Source organism: Desmodus rotundus, chromosome 1, assembly GCF_022682495.2.
Source record: "Desmodus rotundus isolate HL8 chromosome 1, HLdesRot8A.1, whole genome shotgun sequence".
Taxonomy (NCBI): Eukaryota; Metazoa; Chordata; class Mammalia; order Chiroptera; family Phyllostomidae; genus Desmodus; species Desmodus rotundus.
This window is the reverse complement of record NC_071387.1, coordinates 17,198,812-17,216,440: the sequence shown is the minus strand read 5'-3', so window position 1 is coordinate 17,216,440 and position 17,629 is coordinate 17,198,812. Positions and strand designations below refer to the sequence as shown.

General features: G+C 40.4%; 1 pseudogene; it reads right to left on the bottom strand.

Moving 5' to 3' along the window:
* Nucleotides 1-15,889: 15,889 nt before the first annotated feature.
* LOC112306374 (histone-binding protein RBBP4 pseudogene) lies at nt 15,890-17,273 on the bottom strand (annotated as a pseudogene).
* Between the last annotated feature and the right edge of the window lie 356 nt (nt 17,274-17,629).

Here is a 17,629-nt window from a genome sequence, read left to right as displayed (position 1 = left end):
CCACTGAGCCACACCAGCCAGGGCTGTCTCTGGTCTTTTAATCCTGTTCCATTGATGTATCTGTCACATTATGTGTGAATGCCATGTTATTTTAATTTTAGAATAAAATTAAATTAGGTAAATTAGGTAAAATTAATTTTACCTAATTTTATTAGGTAAATAAAGCTCATTACAAAATAGCATATTCAATATGATTACATTCTGTAAATTCTTGGCATTTTCCTGGATGTTCTTGCTTGTTTTCATGTGAACTTTAAGATCAAGTTTTTTAGTTCCAGAAAAGTGTTAGTATTTTTGCTGCTTTTGGGCTAAAATTACATATTATCTTTGGATATATTAGTTGTATAACCTAAGAAGAGCATCTATGGAGATGATCATATTATTTTTCTTATTAGAATTATTACTATTTAGAATTATACTCATTTCCTAATACTGACCCATCCTTGAATTGTTGTCATAAAAATTGGCCATATGTATTATCTCAAATGTACTGTTGGATCTATTATGAAAATTCTACGTAGGATTTTTGTATAATTATTGATAAGTGGGATTGTTTTTGTAGCTTTCTTTTTTGCACAGTATTTATCAGGTTTAGTTATCAACATTATTTGCCCTTTGTACAAAAATTCAGAAGTTTGCATTCTTTTTCTGTTATTTTGAACAGTTTAAAAGGCATTAGGAATATATTATTTTTGAAGGAATGGTAGAAAGCATTTGAAAGCATTTGGGCCTGATACTTTTATGGGCATTAGCTCTTTCATAACTTTTTCTATTTATCATAAAGATTGATCTATATAAGCTATCTCTCTTTGTGTCAATTTGGTAAATAAAAATTTTCTTAGAAAGTTACCTTTCTCACGTGGGCTCTAACATTTTTATGCATATGTTTGTGCAGAGATCTTAAAAATTTCTTTTGTTTTAATGGTTATTTCTTCCTTGTCATTCTTTATATTGTGTGTTTGTTCTTTCTGCTCATTTTTCATGTTTTAGTTAGCTGTCTCTTTAGTCTGTATTTGTTTTTTATGTAACTTACTAGGTCTCCATGGTGACCTGATGCACTGTTAATTTTTGTGAACATTTTATGTGCACTTGAGAAGGTTTATTCTCGATTATCAATCAGGGTGTAAATTTTGATAGATATACATAAGATCTGCCTTATTGATTATGTTGCTCAGGAGCTCTATCCATCTTTATCTTTTGTTTACTTCATCTTTCTCACAGTTAAAATCATGTGTTAGAATCTGCCTTCATTGGTGGTTTCTGTACGTTTGCTTTGCATCTCCTGTAGTTTCTGCTTTAGGAAGATCACTGTGTGTTATCTGGTGCGTTGATATATATTCGTGACTATCACGGCTCTGTTGTGAATTGTAGCGTGAGACATTACCAAGTGTTCTGCTTGGTCTCATTTAGTACTTTTGGATTTCACCTTCTTTTCGATCAAGGCATCCGTTTTCTTTCTGTCTGCCATACTTTGGCCCAATCCTTTATGTTTAGCCTTCCTGCAGCATTTAGTTTCAAATATGTGCCTTTGTAAGCCAATCTGAACATCTTTTTTTCTAGTATGTAAGTGCTATAGACTGAATGTTTACCTCCCTCTCATATGTTAAACCTAATCTCCGATGCCCTGGTATTTGGAGGTGGGGCCTGTGGGAGGAGATTAGGTGGAGAGGGTGGAGCCCTCCTGAATGGGATTCGTGCTCTTACGAAAAAGACCCCGGGAAGCTCCCTCCCCCATTTTACTGTGTGAGAAGAACACAGTGAGAAGAGAGCCATCTGTACACCAGAAAGCAGGTTTCACTAGACACCAATCTGCTGAGACCTTGGTCTTGGACTCCCGGCCTCCAGAACTGTGAAAAATAAATCACTGTTGTTTATAAGCCACCCAGTCTACAACATTCTGATACGTCAGTTCAAGTGAGCTAAGACAGGAATGCTGCTGATGATTAATTTTATGTGTCAACGTGACTCATTAATATTTTTGAATAAACTTTTTTGAATATTTTTAATAAAAGATGCTATCTGGGCCTCTTTTAGCTCAGTCAAGCATTTGAATCAGTAGGCCAAGTGAAGAAGATCGCCCTCGCCAATGTGGGCAGACATTGTTCAATCCGCTGAGGGCTCGAATGGGACAAAAAGGGAGAGGAAGGGCAAATTTGCTCTCTGCTCGAGCCAGGGTGTCCACCTTCTGCTTTGGGACACTGGCACTCCTGGTTCTTGGTCCAGGAAGGTTTATGAGCAAATTTAAATATAAGCAGCTGTCATTATCCTGGGGAATCTCGAAGGCCAAATGTGAATCTTTGAAACTTATCAATACATGTACGACATAGTCTGAACTGGGCAATAACTGCCAATTCAAATATTTTTATTCTTGCAAAGCAAGCACTGAATCATTTAATTCTGCATTCAGCTAATGTTAACCGAATAACTAACATGTGCTTGGTATGGGAAAAATCTGATTTACCACTTGCCACTCGTGAAGGCCCTGAGAGGTGTCTAGAACAAACATTACCGGACCCATTTCACACCCGAGGGGAGTTCCCCTAACGAATTGTTCTGTAGGCCTGTTGGATTTCTGTCCGTTTCTCAATGATGCATGCCTCAGGACCATCGCACCTGGCCTTGCCCATCTTCCTGAAACATCCCATCACTGGCTTTTTGTATCCTTCAGGCCTGAATGTCAACTCTTCAGGATCTAAGTAGGTCTCTTCAACACTTACCTCCATTACTCTCTGTAACGATACATTACTCAGTTCCTTGGTAGCTCTTATTACAATTTATATTCATTTATTTGGTTGTTTGCTGTCTCTCCATTAGATTGTAAATTCTGTGCAGTAAGGAATCATGTCTGTGTTCAATCACCTCTCTCTGAAAGTGCCGGGAACACGATAGGACTGCAGTAGATATTTGCCAAACCGATGATGCCCAGAGAGAGCAAGCAGTTAGCCCAAGGTCACACAGTGTGTAAATGGAGGATCCAGAATCCTGGTCTCTCCAAGCTGAGAGCTCTGTTCATCAGCAATTTCCCTTCTGCAGCGAGGATGTCATCCCCTCACTGGGAGTCAAAGACAGATGTCTGTTTTAACTTAAAAAAAATTCTCCATACTCATAGGATGAATATGGGAAAAATTTTTAGATTTTTTAAAAATTAAAAACCCCCTAAAATTTAGACCCCCGTGTTCCAAAGTCAGCCATGAAACCAAATCCCTGGCTCAGCCAGGCAGCCCCCCAGAAGGGTTGGGGAATGAGGCAGCTGTGGTTTAGTGGATGCAGACATTCAAAAGTAAGTGTTTACTTACACTGGACACTCACCAGGTGCCAGGCTGGGTGCTGGGCATGGGGGATTCACAGACGGACAAGCAGGCATTTCCCTGTCCTCTGGTTGTTTTCAGTGTTGTGAGTCACAATTATAGCGTAGTGTTAAGTATTAAGAAATGGGAAGGACAAGAGGAAACACCCGATTTATTCTCAGGGCTTAGGAAAGAGGGACTCCAGGGTGAAGAGCCTTGAAGGACGAGCTGGAATGAACCAGATGAAAGACAAAGGAAGGTAAGTGTGGCAGGTAAAGGGCTGAGGACCAGATGCAAAACAAACAGAGCACTCGACGTGGTTGCAGGGTCTTCAAGATGGAACCGGGTTCCTTGATGGAATCCAGAGAGTTGGCAGTGGGGTGGAATGACACGAGATGAGACTGGGACCATGTTACAGAAGGCCTAGGAGGTGGCGGCAGGAGTCACAGCGTGACCCTGAGCACAGTAGGCAGCTATGGAAGAGTGTGCCACGGGGGCATGATGTGGGCAGACACCGACTCACAGCACGTGGTTACAGGGCTCTAGGGCACCTCCCAGTCTGCACAAGCAGCCCTGCTGGGAGTTGCACACGTCTGGTGACAGGAAGCTCATCTCCCCTCCGTAACCTCCATTGTGTGTCTCTGACTAGAAGAGAATTCTTCCTTATAACGAGCTGAAAGCTGCCTCCCTGCCGCCTCCATTCAAAACAGCTCTGCGCTTTCGTCTCATCTTATCTTTCTCTGGGTTAAAGCTCCCCCCCCATTCCCTCGACCATGAAAACACTGTGAGAGGTTCGTGATGCTGGAAGGGGCCACTGGCCCCACCACAATCCTAAAGAAGTTTCTCTCAGTAGCAGAAAACCACTGCTCGGAACTGCTTCACACCCATAAGAATTTCAGTGGCGACAACAGCAGGTTGCTCTCTGACAGATAAGCATGGATGGTTTATCTGTCACGACAGGCAGAAAGAAAGCTTATCTGCCACCACCTGCTCATCTGCATCCTCCTTGCTTACCTTGACTCTGTTTGCATGCTTTGTACCTATTAGACTACCCACAGGTCTCCCCAGTTCCTGGTTCTTGGTTGGTATGGAGACCCCAGTTTCTAGCTCCCTGTGCTGTGGTCCAGACCTGTTCCCTGGCGCCCTCTCCTGGTCCTAGCCCCTGGTCCTCACTTCATTTTACAGAACTGCTCAGCTGAGCCCTGTGTGACACCGAATTATTAAGCAAATTCCACCAAATGGAAGTATTTACTGCCAAGCACATTTCACAAGGGAAAAGGGAATTTTCATCTATCAAAACCACATTTATTTCAGGGGGCCTATCACTCACTGAAATTCACAAGAGTTAAGAGTCCCAAGAAATCAAGGGCATTTGCATTACAATCCACCTCGATGTCCAAAAATATCCCGCTGAGCATGCAGAATTTCCTGGAAAAGAGTGTGTTTTGCTTATTTGCAGGAAAGAGATAAATGTTCAAGAGAGAGTGGAGCTGAGGTTTAAAATCTCAGACATGCAAAGGAAAGCATTTGGTAAATGTTGACCAGAGAATCACCTTTGACCCTGCAGATTTTGGAGCTGGCCCTGGCAGCAGTGGCAAGGACCCACACTCAGTGCAGAGGGAAAGTTACTGCACTTGGATGGGTTGAAAGGGTTTGAGGACAAGGATCTTGATCTCTCAGCACCTCTGGTTTGATGTCTTTAAAATGGACATGTGATAGCCCTGGCTGGTGTGACTCAGTGGATTGAGTGCCAGCCTGCGAACCAAAGGATCGCTGGTTCGATTCCCAGTCAGGGCACATGCCTGGGTTGCAGGCCAGGTCCCCAGTAGGAGAGCACAAGAGGCAACCACACACTGATGTTTCTCTCCCTCTCTTTCTGTTTCCTCTCCTCTCTCTAAAAAAATTAAAATCTTAAAAAAAAAATGGACGCGTGATTGTAACAGGCCCTCATAAGGGTTTTACTTGTACTCTGCAAACTTGTCTCCCAAATCTCCCTAATGGTTGAAGAAAGTGAGCAAGAGCTTGACCCACACAGCTGCCTCCCCCACTTTCCCCACCACTCCACCCTCCTCCCCCCAACTGGGGGAGGGGCAATGCCCACAGCTGGCTATCACAAAGCAAAAATGTCTTTGAAGTTTTTGTGCTTGAGGCTAAAATTAATGTGATTTGTATCCTACTCCATAATAATCTGTGTTTATAATAGAAAAGTGGTTAAAATGATTCCCAACTGGGGGAAAACCAAAAAAAAAATCAACCACAAAAGACCCTGCCTGGCTCATAGGTTAATGGGTGGGGGGGATGTTGTTCTCGATAAGAACAACATACTTACTGGCCACGTCCTTTCTGCCAGGGATCATGCCAAGAGCTTGCCAAATTATTCTTTTCTTTAGAGAGATTAAGAAAACATGGCCGTGGTCACATGGCTAGAAAGTGGCAAAGTAGGGCTCCAAGCCAAGCCTGTGTGACTCCAAACCCCCATGCATGGAGACAGTAGGGCACAGGGCTGACAGGATGTGTGATGTCCCGTCAGGTTAGATTCCAGACCAGTTGTTTTCTGGCTTAGAGTCACAATATTTTAAGAATCCCGACTTAGGTGATTATGTGGATTCAAGGATTCCTCTTTTAAATCATTGTTTATTGAGCCTCATACTCAGTGATTGGCAAGGGGTGAGGATCAGAAAGTGGCTAAAGGGGCATTGTGGGGCAGCATTCTCAGGGTCACCTTGGAAAACCCTAGATGGAGGCCCTTACCTGTTGAGAGGCCAGGTCCCTTGCCTCTCTGACCTCAGGTCACGCTCTTCTCCTGTCTCAGGGTAGTGCTCAGCAGAGGATGTTTCCAGTGAAGAGATCTGACTGGGGCGGAGGGTCTCTATTTTCACCATTAATGCTGTAATTTTTGCTGCATGATATCCCTCCTCACCAACAAATTTCTTCAGCTACCTCGCAGATTTGCTTGGGGTCGTAGATAATTCAGTTTACCTTTAGTTGTTGTCTGAGAGTGACCAGCTTGAAAAAATCTGCTGAATATTTTTAGAAATTATGTAGCCATGAACCACATTTCCCAAGGTTTCATCCCTTCTCCTTTGGCTCTTAAGTCCGTCCAGAGAGCAAACAGATGCATCCACACTGTAGGGGGCAGTTTCTATAGCAAATGGGATTTTTTTTTCCTGATTTCTGTTTCTGATATTTCATTGTAGGTGTACAAAAATGCCTTTGATTTCTGAATATTGACTTTGTATCCTGATGTTTTGCCAAATTCACTCATTAGGTTGAGTAGTTTTTTGGTGGAATCTATAGGATTTTCTATGTACACTATCATGTCATCTGCAAACAATAACAGTTTTGCTTCTTCCTTTCCAATTTGGACGCCTTTTCTTTCTTTTTCTTGTCTGATTGCTGTGGCTAGGACTGCCAATACTATGTTGAATAGGAGTGGTGAAAGCGGACATCCTTGTCTTATTCTTGATTTTAGTGGGAAATCTTTTAGTTTTTCCCCATTGAGTCTGATGTTGGCTGTAGGTCTCTCATATATGGCTTTTATTATGTTGAGGAATGCTCTATTACCACTTTGCTGAGTGTTTTAATCATAAGTGGGTGCTGTATCTTATCAAATGCTTTTTCTGCATCTATTGATATGATCATGTGATTTCTGTCTTTGTTTTTGATTATGTAATATATTACATGTATTGACTTGTGAATACTGTACCATCCTTGCATCCCTGGGGTGGGGGCAGGGGGCAGCTTCTTTCGCTTTGCCTTCCAGCATCTGAAGCCCTTCCACTGTGTAACTGGAGTTCAGAGCAGAGTGAATGAGTCTGCAGCTCTGCAGATGTGAAGCAGTATTATTTTCCTGGTAGCAGAACTCTTACTGACATCTCAGAAAGACCTCTTGGCTTTCAGTGTCCTCATGGCTGTTACAAGTCAGTCTGGGTCCAAAGCCACTTCTCATCAGGGTTTTCTACCTCACAGCAGCCAGACCTGGAACTCTTGAACTTGAAGGGGGCTGATGGGGTCTGCTTTCTCCTCCTTGTGTTCCAGCATCAGAGCATAGGGGAGGAGGGTCAAGATCCACCACTGGGACACTTCCTCATACTCTCCTTTTGGACCAGATGCCTCTGGTGTGGGGGGCTGAGAGAAGAGGAGATAGGGCAAACCTCTCTTTCTTTAACTATCTTGGCTGTGGTCCTGTTGGCTGTTTTAGCTTCTCTGGCTAGCTCTGATGAAGGCCTGTGCCTCCTAAGCAGATCTCTTTCTTCACCCTACACTCTCTTCTCTTCATCCTGCTCAAATAGAATCAAAGGGAAATCTGCAAGCCTTCTGCTTGAGTAATACCAGCTGGGAACATGAGATGCCTGTCTCTCTTTACAGGCACCTTCAGTACCTCTGAGCAAGTTTCTTGGTGCCTTTCCCCATCATTTGTCTGGGGGATGGAAGAGTAGCATTCTGTTCTCTCCAAAATGGTGAATGGAGGGTGGGGGAACTGTCATTGCTTCTAGGCCAAAACCACGTATTTCAACAATTTCCTCTTTCTCCACCTTTCAAGACTGCTTACATAATTGAGGTATCCTGCCCCAATTGTTCCTGGCCCTTTAGAATTTGAAGGGCTTAATGATAACTCTGTATCCTTTGTTCAGAGCCCTAATCTCAATCCACACCCTGCTATATAGTTGGAGAGTTTTCATCTTTATGAGACAGAGTCCACTTCTCCCTATAAAAAGACAAATGGCAGAAACTCACTTTATCAGGTTCTCTTGCAGCTAGGGTACAGGTATGCTACCCAGCTTTTGACAATCGGATAAACAATGACAGGCTTTGAATTAGAAACTAGGAATAGAAAGCATTAGGGAATCTGCAGAAATCCAATATGGCTGCAGGTGGCAGCAGCCACGGTTGCTGTACCCAGTTTCTGGGGGCACAGTGACAACAATGTGAGGGTTCAGTTTGAGTGGGGTCAGCGGTGCAAGCTGCAGGGCCTGTGCAGCAGGCATGTTGGTAATGTCTGCATGGACCCCTTCTGCAGCCTGACTCAGGGTGCTGCTCTGGGCCTCAGGCACTCAGCCTTATTCTCAGGCCTCCTGAGATTCTGTGGGCTTACCCAATATTCTTAGAGTAAATTTCTTTTCTTAGTCTGACACCCTCCCTGGCCATAGCTAAGACAAATGTATATCAGTATAGTTAATAGGACTTGAAAATGACTTCCTGCTTCAGTATATATTTGTCTAAAAAGATGATGAATCTAACTATGCTATTTTTGGAAAAAGTTGCTTTAAAAAAAGAAAGCCTTACCAACACATTGAAAGTGTTGCGTGGAAAACACTTCTAGGCAAAACAGCGCTTGTGACTAACGCAGTCGCCGCTGCCCTGGTATTCCGCGGTGGCTTTGGTAACAGCTCTCTCGCTTCAGCTTTGGCCACCATGGAATTGATCCCATCACCACAGACATCCTTGATTTTTTTCTGGTTGATACTGTCCTTGCTGAAAATATAAACTCAGGGAATATTAAAATTACAATTTTTTCACCAGTCATTTTGCTATGCAGGAATTTTATCCAGAATCATTATAAATAAAGCAACCAAACATGAACAAAATGGCCAAATTGTTAAGAACTAAGATGTTATGTGAATGTTAGGTAAATAAATATTAATAATTCCTAAAAGTTTTGCTGACTCTCTACTCTGGGTCAGATTTCATTTAATACTAACAACAACCCTATGAGACCAGAATTATCGTTCCCATTTTATAGATTGGAAACTGAGGCTAGTAAGAGATTTGACTTTATCTACTGTGAAGGGCAGAGCATCCGCTCTCCATACCTTCCAAGTGCATCTGTCGTGGTTCCACTGCAGAGAGTAAACAGAGATCTTGGCCACACAGTTAATTGGGAGGCCGTGGAAACACCCTAGGTGAGACTCCAGAGACAACTGCCAAAGGCAGTGACAGGGAGCTGCTGCTCCTGTCACTATAGGCATTAACTCTAGAGACATGCTTCAGCAATGTGCTACGAGCAGAAAGCCGCCTCTGTGAAATGACAAAGCTGCTTTAGAGCTTTCTGACCTCTGCTCCGGTCTGCACCTGCGAATGGATGCCTGATGCCTGCTCCTCTCCACACTTAACTTGGCTCCTAAATCAAGTCTAGAATAATACAATGAAGATGATCAGTACTAATGGTGTTTAGCTTGATATAGACACAGATAGCTATATATGGAAGTATTTATAGACATGTGCATTGATGTAGGTTAGTAAACACCCACGCATCACCTTGACCTATGAGCTAAGGAGGCATAGAAGCTAAGACACCCCAGTAGCAATGAGTGCACCTAGCTTCCAGACCTTAGTTTCTAATTTTATTCTCCAATAAAAGGAACCAGGATTCTTTGTACAAATGACTGATTTTAGGATTGAGGCAGGAAATGTATAAGATGAGCCTGGAGTATCTTGGAGTGCATTAACAAGACAAAACAAACAAAAAACAATGCTGCACAATAACAGGGTGTGTCAAAGGGACTCAGGAGCCGACTGAAGCATTCCCAATGGCCAACACTGGAACAATTTGAGGAGTGAAATAAATAAAGTAGTATTGTATTAGAACACAAAGTATAACATAAAAATCAATAAATCCATTTCATGCAAATAAATAATTGAATAAATTAATAAATGGGGAAGAGAGACTGATCTCTTATGCAGAAGAATCCCAAATAATTTATGTAGATACTTCACGCTCAAGGAGATGAAGCATTACTTCCTACTCCGTAAGTGTGGGCTGTGCATAGTGACTTCCTTCCAATGAGTGCAATACGGAAAGGGGGGAAATGAATAACTTTATAATAGAGAAAACTAAAAAAACACTACCTCAGCCATGATCAAGGCTAACGTCAACAGTGATAAGTCAAGATGATAGTATATGTACCCTTGATATGATATGATAAAAATGGCATTTTAACGCTGCTGTCTTCTTCCCAAAACCCATAACCCAACCTAATCATAAGAAAAATGTCAGACAAATTCCAAATAAAAAACATTCTCTAAAATACCTGACTAGTACTCATCGAGTCTCTAGGTCATAAAAAACAAGGAAAACCTGAGAAAATGTCACAGCTGGGACAACCCGAAGGAGACATGATTGACTAAATGTAATGTGGTATAGTGGATGATATCCTAGAGTAGAAGAAGATAAAAACTGAGGAAATCTGAATAAAGTATGGAATTTAGTTTAGAATAACTTATCAACTTTGGCTCATTAGTTGTAACAAATATTCCATACTAATGTAAAATGTTAATAATGATTGAAACTGGATGTGGAGTACGTAGGAACTCTCTGTATAATGTTCACAACTTTTCTATAAGTCTAAACCTATTCAAAAATTAAAGTTATTACAAAAAATTGAACAGCACCCCAGGGACCTGTGGGATATATTGGAATGTCTAGCATGTCTATAACTAGAGTCCCAGAAGTAAAGGGAACAGACAGTTGGGCAAAAAAAAAGTTTTGAAGAAGTAATAGCTGAAAATTTTACAAATTTGGTAAAGATATACATTTACAGATTCAAGACTCTTGGTGATCTCTAATCAGGAAGAATATAAAGAAAATCACACCTAGGCAGGTCACGGTAACAACTGCTGAAAATGTGTGTGTGTGTGTGTGTGTGTGTGTGTGTGTGTGAGTTACAGCTTGAATGTTTATATAGAAAAAAAGAAATGCTTAAAATGATAAGAAAGTGGAGGGAGGAATAATAAACAAGACAGCAAAAGTTAATAAAATTGAGAAGACTGAAGAAGATTCAATATAAAAAAGAAGATTGAAGATCAAATGGTATTTAAAAAGCCTCCAACAAGACTGATGAAGTAAAAAGAAAGAAGACGCAATAAGGAATATTGTAAATGAAAAAGGTTAGTACTCATAAATATAATAGAGAATATGATGAACAGATTTATGCAAAGAAATTTGAATACCTAAATGCAATAAAAATTTAATATTAAAATTAAAATGTTATTTATCATCATTGAATCACAAAGAAATAAAGCACCTGAATAATTTACTGCTTTTGAAGAAAGTCAATCAGTAGTTTAAAATACATTTACCTTCATAACACCAGGCCTACACAACTCTAGCAATGAGTTCTAACAGACTGTCAAGAAACAAGTAATCCCAATCTCACACATAGTCTTTCAGAGACTATTCGATGAAGGAACACTTACCAACTCATTTTGTGAGGCCACAATAAACCTTCATGCAAATTAGGCATGGACATCATCAGGAGCATAAGCTGCACACCATTCTTACTCGTAAATATAGATGTAAGCATGTAAAAATATTTGCAAACCAAATATATATGAATATAAATGCAAATGCATACAATCATTATTTAGTTGGTTATATCTCAGAAATACAAAGTTGGTTTGCATTAAAGGGGAAAATTATATGATCATCTTGAGAGATGCAGAAAATTCATTTGAAAACATTTAGCACTCATTCATATAAAAAAAGAAAAACCTAGGAAAGAAGGAAGAGAGGAGCTCTTCCTTAGCCTGATAATGGCTATTTACCAAAAACATACCAGAAGCATTATATTTAATGTTAAAATGTTAGAAACAATGCATTTAAATTCAAGAAAAGGCAAGGGATTCTCTCCCTCTCTTACTCCTCCCCCTCCCCCTCCTTCTAACAACATAAATAAATAAAATATAAAAAGAAAAGGAAAGGTAAGGGCCCCACTAGCACGACTCCCTTCAGCATTGTACTGAGGACTCTAGCCACCTCACCGAGACAAGGCAAAGACAAAAGGTAAAGGTTTGTGAAGGGTGAAATAAAACTGTTGTTATTAGCAGAGTAAACTGTTGTCAATCATGAAAACCTAAGATACTCTTCAGAAAAATTATTATAATTAATGAGTTTAGCAAGGTTTCTGCATATAGAGATTAAAATATTTAAATCATTCACATCCTGTGCACCAGCCACAACCATTAAAAAAAATGTAATTCAAAAAGCATGTGATAGTTCCAAGGATGTAAGAAGCGAAAGAATAAATCTAACCAAACATGTGCATGACATTTATAGAAAAATGTTTAATTCTTTATCGAAAGAAGTTAGAAATCTATATAAGTGGAGAGGTATACCATGTCCATGGATAAGACTGAATATCATAATATAAATTCCTTATAAATTAATGTATAAATTTAATGTACTTCCAATTAAAATCCCTATGGAGTCCTTTGTGGAGCTTGACAAACTGATGCTAAAAGTTTGTAGGGAACAGCAAAGGGCCATGGTAATTAAGATCATTTGAAAGAAGAAAAAAAGGTAGAGATATTTTCCCTGATAGATTTTCAGTTTTCTTTCTTAGATGTCTACAGTAATTAAAATAATGTTTTCTGACAAGTATAAAGAAATAAATTAGTGGAACAAAATTGAGAACCCTGAAACAGACTAATGCTCATATGGAAACTTAATATGTAACAGGGCCGACAGTAAAGAAAAGCAAGAGATAATAGGGCTAACCATTTCTGAAAAGGAGGCAGTGCTGGTACACAGAATTGGTAATGCATATGAAAACAATTCAATCGCTTTCACACCTGTAGGAAAATCACTGTATTTTGCCATATATAATGTGCATTTTTTTTGCCCAAATTTTTGACGGAAAAATAGGGATGTGCATTATATATGGGTAGTACCTGAAATACCTTTTATCTCTGTTCTTGTGTTTTGTAATTATTTGTTACATAAAATTTCTTGTACCATACATAATGTGTTCAAAAATAAATGCTAAAATTCCTTTATAGTACAAAAACCAAGCATCTAAATGTAAATAAATAAATAAATAATGAAATTTAAAAATTAAAACAAAAGATTTTTTTCCTGAATGTTTGGGCCAAAAATGTGGGTGTGCACTATACACAGGAGTGTGTTATACACAGCGAAATACAGTAATTCCAGAGGATTAAAAACCTAATATATAGAAGAAAAACTGAAAAATGTTATAAGAAAATATAGAATATTTGTATGAACTCAGAAAAAGGAAAGATTTAAAAAAAAAACAAGTTTAACAAAAAATATGAGAAAAGACTGATGAACTCATCTACACTAAAATTTTAAACTTTTCTTTATGAGAAACACTTCAAAAGACAATGTACATGTACCCATCAAAAAGAATTAGTTTCCAGAATAAATAACCTCTATGCATTAATTATCAAGACAACCCAATGGAAAAAATGTGCAAAGCATGTACTAAGACAATTTACAGAGGAAGATAGTAAATGAAAAATAAACACCTGAAAAGATAATCTCATTAGATATCAGAAAAATGCAAATGAAAGCCACAATTGGGTTCAATTCTACATCATCAGCTTGACAATAACTTAAAAGTCAACTCCAAGTGCCAAGTGGTCTCTGTTTGCCCCTCCAGATGCACGCCCCATGCTTCTCCACCCAGAAACTCCAGAAGGGGCCGGGGTGAGTTTGGGACTTTTCTCCTGGTTCCCGCCCAGCTCTGCCTGCTGTTGACAATGGCTGAGCTGCTCTCTTGAAGGCTAAAGCTCTTGCAGAGCACCCGCTCCTGCAACTCTGTGCAGTTCAGTAACTCCCCTCCTATGACCCCTCCAGGCCTGGGAGTCTTCACAGCTCCCATATGATGCTTCACCATCTCTTGTTGGCTCACAACTATCGGAACAACCCCCTCAGGAAACTCTCTTTCATTATCTCATTTGCGTGTCTCTTCTTGGTGGCCAGGAGCTCCTGGTACACTAAGTACTGGCAAGAAGAAACCCACACACTGCTGCAGGAGTGGGCATTGCTGCAAGCACTTCAGCGGGCAACTGGGCAACATTTAGAAAGTTGGAAATGTGCACAGTCCTTTTCTAAATGTGCATGCTGCATACCAGGAATTCTATTCCTACAGGGAAGCCTGGAAAAACTGCTTCTGTAGGTTCAGAAATGTGTATAAGGATGATGATCTTTGCAGCATTGTGGCAGTAAAATCTTAGAAACAACCAAAATATCTACCGATAGGAAAAGGGTAAAAAAAAAATAGGAGGATGGTTACCCAATGTACTGCTTTACTACAGTGAATACTGGTTAACCAGGAGTTATGCATGTCAATCGGCATGGATGAAGCTCACAAACTTACTTTTCAGGTGACAAAAGAAAATGGCAGAAGAGCACATATAGAATGATACTATGAAGATTTAAAACATGCGAAACAACACTAAAAATTACTCAATAAAAATATATATATGACAAATGAGTAAAGAAATGTTTGGAAATGATAAATATCAAATTCCGAATAGTGGCCACCACGAGGAGGGAGGGTGGGCTGTCTCCAGAAGGGCGTGCACACGGGAGATGTAACTGCATTGGCAATGTTCGATTTCTTAAGGTGGGTAGTAGGTATATGAGTATACACGATGTTATTTTCAAACCTCTCTGTAGGTCTTGGATAATGCATATGCATGTTAAAATTTAAGTGATATAAGAGAGGGAGAAACCCTAAAGTTTAATAATGAGGAGAAGATAAAATGTTCATATGAGATTGCAATGCAGATTGTAAGGATAAAATAAGAGAAATACATTTAAAGCAAGGTTTAGAACCATGCATATAATCTGCCAGCATTTGTATATGCTTGTGTGTGCGTAATTATCTATGGAAAGATACACATAGAACTGGTAATCATGGTCTTTGGTCAATGGGCCATTTATTATCTATTTTAAAAAATAAATGTTTGAAAATGACAGGCTGAGAGACAATATGATATAGCCAGTCTGCAACAACAGACCAGCATGGATCTTTTTTTTTTTTATGTAGAAAAGCAATTTATTCCATTATAAGCACTTACACAGTTAGTCATGGAGAATAACAGGCCTGGGGGTGAAACAGGTCACCCAAAACAGATGGTATCAAACGAGTGGTCAAGGACTAACTCCTAAAAAAAAAAGGCAACTCTTATCCAGGATTAATTTAATTTTAAAAACAAATACAAGCTATTGATTCACTCTTCTCAACTTGGCAGTTTACCTGTAGTAAAACTGTCAGGTAAAAACATACATCTTTACAACTTGGTGGTCCCAAGTTTTTTTTAAAAAAACCATTTCACAGAAAGGAAAGAAATAATATGAAAACTGCTCAAGAAATACACTAACAAGCAAAAATATATGGGGAAAGAGGAACGTGTAGTTTTGACTTAACTCAAGAAACTTAGAGGAGACTGGCCTACAGAGGAAAATGTGCATCCTGGAAAGACAGGTGTGAAGATTTCAGAGTAGCAATTTGTATGACTTGAATCTCCCCTAATTCCTGAATAAAAATGACATCTTGCAGTACTTGTACTTCGTGGCTCAGACACCTCTCTTACTTGGCTCTACTCCTTACTCACTTCTCAGCCTTTACTTAAATGAGTCCGAAAAACTTGGGGATATAGCATTAGAAGAAAAATAAAATAACCATACACAATAATCCCCTTTTGGTGGCTACTTTAGATTTTTGTTACTAGAAAATTCCTGAAGAAAATTTAAATATAAGTCTGTGGCTTTGCTGAATCAAACCCCCCAGTTGACGTTTAGAAAACACCCTCAGGTGTTTTAACACCCTTGGGCTAATAGCATTGTGGATGGTACCTAATAGAGAGGGACAGCTGAACAAAGTCTGGGTCTCAAAACCAGTGTTAAATCAGTATCATCAGGGTTGAAAGGAAAAAAGGGGAGTCTAAAATCACAAGCAGTGCAGATGTATTTAAGACCCCTGTCCTTCTGGATCCGCGCTTCCTTCAGGATCTTCATCATTATAAATGTTCTCTGCCATCTGCCACACTTGCGTGATATTGTCTTCTGACACAGAACAGATCACCCAAGGTTCATTGGGATTCCAGGAGAAATCGGATATCTTGGCAGTGTGACCACCATGGATAGACAACAACCCCGGTGGCCCATCTTCTGCATCTTCTGGGGACTGTTCCTCTCCAATTTTACTTAAACCCCAGACATTCAGCCTGCGATCAGTACCACTGGAAGCCAAAATAGTCTCATTGTGAGGTGACCATTGAACCTGGAATATTTCATCCTTATGTGATTCAAAGGAACGCAATTTAAGTTTCAGATTTCTCAGATCCCACAAGGCAACAGACTTATCAGCTGATCCTGTGGCAAGAATGAACTCACTATAAGGATTGAAAGAAAGGCAGTTCACTTCAGCAGTGTGAGCATCAGCTGAGTGGCTTGGTTTGGAAGTATTGTTTGGACGAGTATCCCAGATCATAAGTTTCTGATCATCAGCAACTGACCCAAACAGAGACTCATGAAGCAGATGCCAGGAAACATCTTCCACTACTGCCGTATGCCCTGTAAAGATGGTCTTCGCATCCACAACTTTTCCGTCCTTTGGAACAGCACTGATGTCCCATAGGCAGATGGTATGGTCATCTGAAGCACTAAGTAAGTGCCCAGTGAGATTTGGGTTCCAAGAAAGCCCATAGCCTTCCTTCTGATGTCCAAGGAGATGCAAGTCTGGGTTGCACTCTCCACAAGGATCTGGTTTAGAAGGATGTTTTGTATAGTCAAAAACAAGAACATCGCTGGATGGAGTCTTCGTTGCAATGATGCAAGGGTTCTGTGGCATATAACGTGCCCTGTTTACTTCTCCTTCATGGTTGATCTTGATTTCTATTTCAGTTTTTCCACTAACAGAGCCAAAACCTCCAAATTCCCCTTTCTCACTGTTGTAGTGTGAAGCATCAAACTGAGCATCGTCATTAGGGAGCTGCACACTGGCTGTCACAAGGTGGTTTTGTTCATCCGACGTGTGTGTCCCCAGCACAAGTCGATGAGTGCTGAAATCTTTTCCTTCTGGTCTGGTTACATCTGGAAGCCACTGTGCACTTAAGCCGGGCCACTCCAGAGCATGGGTCATCACCAAATCGTAAAGAAAAGGGGTGTTCTTTTTCCATATTTTGTACTCTTCGTTGATCACACGTTCCTCTACTGCGTCATCAAAGGCTGCTTCCTTGTCGCCATGGCAGGCAGGCAAGCCGGGGGTATCCTGAGGTCTACCGTTGCGGGAGCCAGCATGGATCTTTACAATTGGTGCCGACTAGTCCCACCTAAAGACCACACAGCCCTCAAAGCTTAGAATATTTCCTCTATGGTCCTTTAGGAAAAAATTGATGATTCCTGATTGAGAAGGATGTGGATAAGAGAGATGAGTGTGAAGGAAGTACTAAGAAAGATGTCCAGGTTTCGATCTTGAGTTATGGACTGAAGCAGTTGGGGGTGGTACACTCACTGACCTAGAGCCTGTATGAGGGGCAATTGTGGTAGCAGAGGTATGCTGGGCAGGGAGAGAGTTGCGCAAGATTCTGAA